Source organism: Miscanthus floridulus, chromosome 3 (genome assembly GCF_019320115.1).
Source record: "Miscanthus floridulus cultivar M001 chromosome 3, ASM1932011v1, whole genome shotgun sequence".
In the NCBI taxonomy this organism is placed as follows: Eukaryota; Viridiplantae; Streptophyta; class Magnoliopsida; order Poales; family Poaceae; genus Miscanthus; species Miscanthus floridulus.
Window position 1 is genome coordinate 23,349,630 of NC_089582.1, and position 9,271 is coordinate 23,358,900.

The window sequence follows — 9,271 nt, forward strand, 5'->3', positions numbered from 1 at the left end:
AGGAGGATGGAGATAATATATTGGGGTTTATAACTTAGACAGTAAGGTGTTGTATATATTTATGATTGGTTTGATGGGTACCGATACTAGTAGTACATTTGTATTAAACACATCGGATCGTATCAGTTGCAGTAAATGTACAAATTGTGAGTGTAGAACTGCATTGCCTAGGTTCTATAAAAGCTAACCTCATGGATGTCTTCTTTTTTAATTTTTAGCACTCACACTTGAGGAAGGACAAAAGCTCAAGTTGGTCCTCGAATGCACCAGGATAGGGCTAGACCTGTAGCCCATGGAGGGTGCTTGGAGCCCCAGAACACAAGGAAAAAAAAACTTTTGTTCATTACATATATATGTCACACCCGATTTTAAGGATAAAATGGGATGCAAAATCTTATGTGCGTCAGAGATCAGTCACACATATAAGCTGACAAATTATAGATAGTACCATTTACAAGTGTTTATTACATCACGAATAATAAGACATAGTCTTCACATAAATGTAGCGAAAGTTTAAAGAAAAATCTCTCGCGGAAGCTCCATATCATAGGGACGTCAACTGGTTGACCACAAGTTTAGTAATCCTTAGGAAAGTCGTTATTACCATAGCCATTTGTTAACCATCCAGGATTTTATCCAAAAAATGAAAATAAACAAGCATAAGTACGTGTCGTACTCAAAAAGTGTAACATAGGGTTCATGAGGCTCAAAACGCTTGATACAGGTTTAACAGAATTCAACTTTTAGTTAACAGAATTCAACTTTTAGTTGTCACAATTTTAGCATAAGAGTAGCAACAAGTTATTTCAATCCCAAAGTAAAACACATGATCAATGTAAACATGAGTAATGAATAGCATAAACGGATAATTCTCAGTGATCATCTATTCCATAAATGTTTCAAGGCGGCTCGTGACCGTGAGCACGACTGATATACTAGTTTTACACTCTACAGAGGTTGTACACTTTTACTGTGAGTCGTGACTCCCATATGCTCGGGTTAATTACTCCCAAAACACTTCCAAGATAAGCAGGCAGGGGTCACTATGAAGCATTTCAAAGGTTCGTCTAACAAGTTAGGGCTTCTAGGTTTCTGTGCTCTGCGAATGTAGGGCTCCCCTTCCGACAGGCACAATGCCACGTAGCCTATACACTGATAGGCAGAGGCCGCACTATATCCAACCCGAAACACACCCCTCTTACGCCATAAAGGTAACCTCTGACAAGCTAGAAAATGTCCTTATACTGAGCTAAAGCCAGAGCCATGTAGCACTCATAGCTGTACTGTAAGTCTCGGATGATCACTTACAGATAAGTCCTTAGGGAGATGAATCTAGAGCATTTAGAAAGTAGCTAAACACTCCAGCCCCTTGTTTCCATGTTGCTAAAAAGTCATGTTTTAATATTTATTACATATACCATTAGTCAAGTTACAAGATCATGGTTTAATTGAACACTAGCAAAGCTACCCAATGCATATCCCATAGGTGACAAGGTATAAGTTTAATTCTAGGGAATCCCTATCAAGGTGACACATGCAACATGAATTAAATGTATTAAAGTCGATAGGAAACAAGGATGATCCCATGCTATACTTGCCTTGAACAAAGTGCTCCTGCTGATCCTGCTCGTCAATGTAGTACTCTTGTTGTATGTGTGGACTTCCTAGGCACACATATGACGAGCTTGGTTTTCTTTGGAAAGCTGGGTGTGACAGATTGGTATCAGAGCGGTATTGACTGTAGGATGTACGCCTAGTAGTACTAGTCGATTTATAAAAGCCTATTTTGTTATAAAACTATTTTCTAGCTCCTTGACCATTGATCTAACTATTTCTCATCTTTGTCATATTGTCTCCTCTACTTAATAGCTTTCTTTGAGCTATTTTTGCTTATCTCCTTGATCCTTTTGTTTGAGTTGTTTTACTAAAATATTCTGATCTCACCTTGTTCCAAATTCTCGATGGCCTTTTATCATCTCTAATTTACCTTTTAGGATGACCGCCAGTTGAACAGAAGCATGTCTAGTGTTGATGTTGCGATGCATGCTTGTCTTGCCTGGTGTGATGCTTGTGTGCTGTCTGAGTGAAAAGCTTTGAAGGTCAAGTTTCTAAGATAAGCAAAATTCTTGTTAAGTGGGGTAGCATCCTCTACAAACCATGTTGATCTCTATCCTCCTTGCCCTCTCTCATAAATCTTGAATCAAGGAAGCTTGAAGAATCGAAGATCAGCTTTATTTATCTTCCTAGCCTCTCCGAATCTCGGGGCGAGATTCCTGTTAAGTGGGGTAGATTGTCACACCCCAAAATTTTCAATTTTAGGTTGTGCATAGGAAACACTAATTAAAATAAATGTTTAATATTTGGATAAAATTTCTCAAGTTTAGTTTAAGATAGCATCAATTAGTTATAGGAAAAATGTGAATCTTTATTTTTTTTAAACTAAATTGATAGACTATTGCTTGATGTGATGTTTGCTTGTTGCCTCTTAGTGTGTTGTGAGTGAGCAAAGTCTTTAAAAATGCATTTAGTAAGTCAATCTTCCTTCTTCAGCACGTCTTTATCTTTTTCTACAATCAAAATTCATTGTTTCTCAGCTCAAGTTTTTGTTGAAAGCTTTCTAAAATCTTTTCTTTGTAATCCAAATCGTTCCTTTCAGTTTCTCGTCCGTCAATCAATCACTATAAACTTTTCGGGAATTTTTTTGGTTTTTTCTGGAACTTGTTTTCACTTGTCTATGAGCATAATTTAATTTTCAGATGCTCCAAAACTATCTTATTATAAGCTCCAAATACTTTATTTTGGTTCCTCATATTCCATAATGTCTCTGATAATTTTCCCTTAATTTCCAGAGCTTTTGGAGCTTTTTTCACGGCTTAAATAATAATTATGGTCTTTTCTAGAATTATTTTATCCACAAAATTAATTAATTCCAAAAATAATAAAATATCTCTTTATTTTTCAATGCTCAAAGGCCATGTGCAATAATCTTAATAAATCCTAAAGGGCCATGTCTTTATTTACTAATGGGTTTTAATTTAAAGTTTATTTAGGCCCATTAGTGGAAGTGGAAGATACAACATCAATGAGTATTATATCGCTAGTTGATATAAACGTGGAGAGTTCTTCTCCCTATATATATATATATATATATACTCACCCTTTGGATGAATCACACCAAAATTACCATAAGGGGAGCTTGAAAAATCCCCGGTGTAGTAAATTAGAATTTTCTCTCGGCGTCTGCCAACTCCGACTCCGGCGAGTTTTTCCGGCCAGCTAGAGCGTCTCCGGCAAAGACCACCATCACCACGAGGTTCTTCTCATCGTCCTCTACACCGTGGTATTCTTCTTTTCGCAAATCCGTCATCGTATGCCTAGTCCCCTTGCTTTTCTCTTTTCCGGCGTGTTTTTTCTGGTGAGCTTCTTAATTGGTGCTCTCCGTTCTTCTCTGTTGCCCGCAACCGGTAGCGTGGTGTCCGTGTGGAACGCCTCCCGCGTCTCTACCACAAGCGCCGCCGACGTCTTGCGCCTCGGCCACCTTCTCGCGCCCCTGCGCAGGCAGCAGGCCGCCTCCGCCGGAGCAGCAGCTTTCTGCAGCACCGCCGCCTCCCAGCACCCGTGCGTGGCCGTGCCTCCCCGCGTGTGTGCGTGCTGCGCTGCTGTGCGCCGCCGGCCGGGCACAGCACCCAAGCACTGGCGTCCGACCGTCCTCGCCTTGGCCCTCCGCGTGCGACGAGCCTCCCCCTCATGCCGCCTCGTCCAGGCCCTGCCTGTTCCCCTTCCGCCGGCTATGGCCCTACCCTGCTGATCGGCCACAGCGTGGAGGCCCTCATGTTCTGTACGACATGCAAAAAGGTTGAAGACGAAGTAATTACGATTTTACCACTAGTTCGTATTATCATCGCCGTTTCTTCGTTTTAATTCTGTTTGGCTTTGTTCAAGTTGCGTTAGAGTCGTGTCGATGCGCTCTATGCAGTAGTGCTAATGCTTTTTATGTCACTTGTTTTTTTCCATATATAGTTAAATATTAAAATAATTTAATGTTAATGCAACTAGTTTTATAATTAAAATTAATATAGGTTTTCTACTGCATTGTTTTATATACAAATATTGATATGATTATTAATTGCTAATATAAATATGATTTTCAATTATAAATTTTCTTAGCTTAAACACGCATCATATACAACTTGTTTAGATGTTCTCACATACTTATTTATTTTGCAAAGTTAAAGTTTAACTTGTTAAATAAATTACGTGATAATATTTATAAGATAAAATATGGTTAGCTTCAACTCGATTTTATGTATAAATATGATTTGTTTAATCTAAATTAATGACTCTTCCATGTTTTTGTTTTAACTAAAATAAATTAAGCTTGTTTTTTTATAATATAAAACTCTTAATGATAGTTCCGTTATCGGCGTTTCTTTTGAGTACGATATGTGCTCATCCTTACTATTTCCCCCATACCTCAGTCTGTAGTAAAGTTGCTCAGAAGATTGATAAGGATAGAAAGGAGTTCCTAGAAGATTGATAGGGGTGCTAGGCGTACGTTACCCTAGTCAGCCGTCCCTGTGAAGAATGAAGTTTGAAGATTAGTTAACGTTTTACGACACTCTAATGTAAGTATTAATATAGCTATGTATATGTTTTTTAATAACATTATTTCTGATACTATTTACTCAATTGTTGTATATGTGGACTTCCTGGGCACACATATAACGAGCTTGGTTTTCTTTGGAAAATTGGACGTGACACATATCACACATACAACCCGTGGGACCTACTAGAGGTGTTAACGGACTCTTTCGTCACCAAGCATGTGACTCGAAGATCTTCTAGGTTCTGATCAACCATGAGCTTGATACAATTTGTTAATTAGAGTACATAGCGGATCCGGAGTATTGAACTAGAAGAATTTTAACCGGAGAGGGGGCTCATGGGCGGCACAGCTGCAACAACCCCGCGGTGGCGCTGTGGCCTGTGGGTATGCCCAAGCCCACAAAGTTGCAGACGATAGAGCGTCCATGCACGACCTCATGAGCCTCGACAACACTGCTCACCATGGGTGGCTAGCGCAGCAAGTCCACCAGATGGTAGATTCTTATCGTAACTGGCGGAGTTCCTCTAGCACTACCGTTATATCGTATGAAGCTCGAGAGCTTTTATTTCCGATGTCTCCCAACCATATACGGTCTTGCAAAAATATGCCTAGCTATAGTTCGCTCTAAGGCAAAAGGATTATTTATTCCCTCTCTCTCTCTCTCCTCAGCGCCAACTACACATATATATACATTACCATAGCAGCGGAAATTCCACGGCTAGAAACCGTCAGGAATAGACCAAAAACCGAGAGGACAGGAACGACTCGACAGGAAAGGTGACTTTTTTTAAACGGTTGGACGACAGGAAACCTTTCCTGACGGCTTAGACTGACCCATCAAACATCAGCCTGTTCGTTTGGCTGTGGCTTGTCGTAAACGATCATAAATTTCCAGCTGGAACAGTATTTTTCTCTCACACAAACCAGCCAGCAGTACTTCTTCATGAACAAGCAACGATACGAACCAGCCAACCGAACAGGCTCAGGTTCCTGACAGCAGTTCATGACGGCTTAGGACTGACCCATCAAACCAGGTTCATGTCACATGAACCGTCAGGAACTGCCGTCAGGGAATAATCCCAACAGGAGTTGCTTTACGCTTTCCTGACGAAAAGAAGCCGGCAGGAATTCCATGTGTACAGGAACATATGCCTATCAGAATCAGAATACAATTTTACACACCACCACCATTTATACATCCACCCAGAAGTCAAAATATATGCACTAAATAAACATGTAATTGATCGCTTTTTTATAAGCCTTCTAAATTCAAATGCCATTGACTGATCATGTCCAGCACTTTAAAAACATGTCCAGCTAGTAGGTTTACATCACATTTATATTAGTTCCTGAGTCGACTACAAAGAAAGTCTAGAAAATATTTGAGTTTGCAGGAGCATGTCAGACTACACAAAAGGAGTCCTTTGCACTATCTAGATCACATATTACAGCTTACAAAAGGAGAGCCTTCCCAGAAGCAGTTTGCTGTAAGTAGCTACCTTCATCGGCTCATTACAAATTAGTGGTCTTCGTGGCAATTTCTGCATTGAGAACCATAAGCGCCACTTCGAATATGCATGGGATGACTAGGGTATCCTACAAGGTGATATAACACAAAAAAAGTTAATGGTTGAAAAGTACATTCTCAATTATTGGTAAATCATTCATATGTACATAAACCAAAAGCCAATCAGTTACTTCACACAAATGGTGCAGTATTATGACTATATATATGAGGCTACAAGCTGACAGACATTACTTTGCAAAAAATATAACAGGACATCAAAATTCAGGAAATTAACTTTCTTGCATTATGACTATATATGATAGTTATGCTGCGGCCCTAATGCCATAGCCATTTATATTGCAATAGTTCTTGATGTAAGTATTTAACCAAATTCTAATACTGAGTGTAACATGCCTCTCTGTAGTACTTTGTTGCATTGCATCCAGTGGACAAAAAACAGACACCATGTATAAATTCAGTGCATTACTTTAGATCAAAGAAATAATAGCATACCACTACAAAGATGCATGATACATATAACCTGGGATGGAAAATCATTAAGATCAGAGAGTTAAACCATCTTACCAGATCCATATCATTCAGATCAGGGACCCTGGAACCGCACTGCTGCTGTTGGCTGACTGCTCGCTATAATTGGCAGGCTGCTTCACGGCCAGTTGCAAGCATAATAATAATCGTATAAAATTAAGATTGACAGGAGTAACACATATCAAGGAGGGCGAATAAATCTGTACCAATTTTGATTCAAACACTTCTAGAATAAATTATTACCAGTTGAGCATACATTGTTTTGAAACTGTGCAACACAATGGCTGCAACAATAATAATGCAGCAGCAAAATTGTCAAAGGAAAACATATAAATTGGATAGACAAATTATAAGAAAATAGGCGCATCAATTCTGCAGAAGTGAAGTCAAGTTTCATTAATGTCTAAACAAGCAAAATCATAGCGCTAGCTGAACCAAGAATAGAATGAACAGACAAGGCAACGGAAGACAAGGCAACAGATGTCAATATTTTTTATGAATCATCTCAGCAGCACACCAAAAATTTCTGAACCAAACACTTTTTCAGTGGCAATATTTCTAGCAATCAGGGGATGTATGCAATGACAGGAATAAGAAAAACAATTGCACAAAAAAGTGGCATCTTCACCTTTGGTAGAGGAATCCAACTTTTTTTGTTCTGAACTTTTCCTTTGGTAGATGTTGGCTCCAATTTCCTCTAACTTGTCCTGCTCACATACATTGACTAGAGAACATTCTGCTGTCTAGCAAAACTGCAAAATCAGAGTATGCATGTAACGTTGAGTTCTTGAAGGAACACTCTGTTAATAAATGATACAAGCTAATGAAGGAACACTCTATTTAAATATTTAATGAACATAGCATCCCATGTTTTTCTTTTGATGTAAATCTAACAAGCTTATTCAGAGAAATTAAGTCCTTCAGGACTGTATTTTTTTTTATTTAAATACACTATGTGTCTCCTAATTACAACTATAAATAAATCAAACAAGTTCGGACAGATCATGGAAATTGTCCTTTAGCTGCTGTCTTGCAAAAACAGACTAACAAATCAAACAAGCATTTGTTCTTTCACGCCACAAGCAAATCATGGCAAAAATCATTTGCTACCAAATTAGACAGGAAATCAATACGACAATATGTGTATAGGGTTTAATTTGACTTTAATATATGCCAGTGCTCCATGAAAAGAACCCCCTAGACTCAGAGGGTAGGTGATTATTGATAAAGAATCACATGGTTAATAATACTAAATTTTGTGTACATCTATATTAGTTGGTAAGATGCAAACATATCATATATGGGTGGATACAGAGCGGATAGATATTTTTTAGGAGCCAGACATGCATGGATAGTGTTTTGATATAAATATTCATCCAATTATATCGGTACTATATAAATATTCCAACTCCCAGCTAGTAGCGATCCCATGCCTCCCAACCCTAGTATTCATAATGCAAGTTTGGTCAGTGTCATCGTTAATAATGAACTCTCATGTCTCCTACATTTTGCTTTTTATATGGTTTCCATCTCTAGCACTAACCTTGAAAAAAAAGGTGAGGACTGATGGGAGAACGGTGTTATGGGCCTGTCTGGGATAGCTCCACCGGCTCTAGATCCACCAAATTCAGATCCAGATCTAAAAAAGTTTGCCAAACACTTCTAGCTCCGCCAATGGATCTACACTACCAGATTGGTGAATCTCCTTGAGGGGTGCTCCACCAGATATAACTTTAATAGAGTTAGAGAAAATTACCCACCGCTGGAAAAAAAAAAAACGATTCGATTCATTCTGTTTTTCACATTCACCGTCGCCAGCGCCCCATCTCTCCCGCATCCCCACACCTCGCCGCGCCGGAGCCCCAGCCACAGCTCGCCCGAGACCCGCCTGTGAGCTCCCCAGGCCGCACGCCATGGCCGGCAGCGAGCTCCGGAGGCCGAGCTCCCAAGTCGTGCTGGAGCCCTACCCGCGAGCTCCCCAGGGTGCCCGCCATGGCTGGCCGCGAGCTCCGGAGGCCGAGCTCCCCAGGCCGCGCCGGAACCCCGCCCGCGAGCTCCCCAGGCCGCACGCCATGGCCGCCCGCGAGCTCTGCGATGGTCGCGACCTCCGCCCAATGCCGGCCGCGAGCCCTCCGGTGGCGCCGCGCCGCTCACCATGGCCGGACGCGCGAGCTCCGGAGGCCGCCCACCTGCCTCGTCGAGGCCGCGTCCGCCCGCCCCCTCCCCGCCCGAGGTCGCTGCTCCGTCTCGCAACCCCGATGCTCGAGGGCAGCCATGGCCGCCGCCACGTCCTCCTGTGGCAGGACGGCCGCACGCCGCCCACTGGCCGGCCGCGCGCCGCTCAAGGCCGGCCGTGCGCCGCTCCCCACTCCCCACCGATGCTCTGCTCTGATCTGATCCAATCGGTAGGAAGATGAAGACCGAGGGGATGAAGTGCTGACGTGTGGGACCCACGTGGAAGTGAAATAGAGATGATGGTGGATCTGTCCCAAACACCTCCAGCTCTGACAGCTCCACTAGTGGAGCTGCTCCATGATGGATCTAGGTGAATTCCAGATCTAGATCCACTTTTTGGTTTGGTGGAGCTGTCCCAAACAGACCCTATATCT

General features: G+C 41.5%; 1 long non-coding RNA gene across 2 annotated transcripts; it reads right to left on the reverse strand.

Moving 5' to 3' along the window:
- Nucleotides 1-5,875: 5,875 nt before the first annotated feature.
- Nucleotides 5,876-9,042, reverse strand: LOC136545217 (uncharacterized). 2 transcript variants are annotated; one of them, XR_010780958.1, is made up of 5 exons: nt 8,423-9,042; nt 8,206-8,342; nt 7,291-7,414; nt 6,699-6,775; nt 5,876-6,202 (listed from the first exon to the last, which is right to left on the reverse strand). It is a non-coding gene; the product is annotated as an uncharacterized lncRNA (long non-coding RNA). The 2 variants fall into 2 exon arrangements; XR_010780957.1 differs by having other exon boundaries at nt 8,206-9,042.
- Nucleotides 9,043-9,271: the final 229 nt, after the last annotated feature.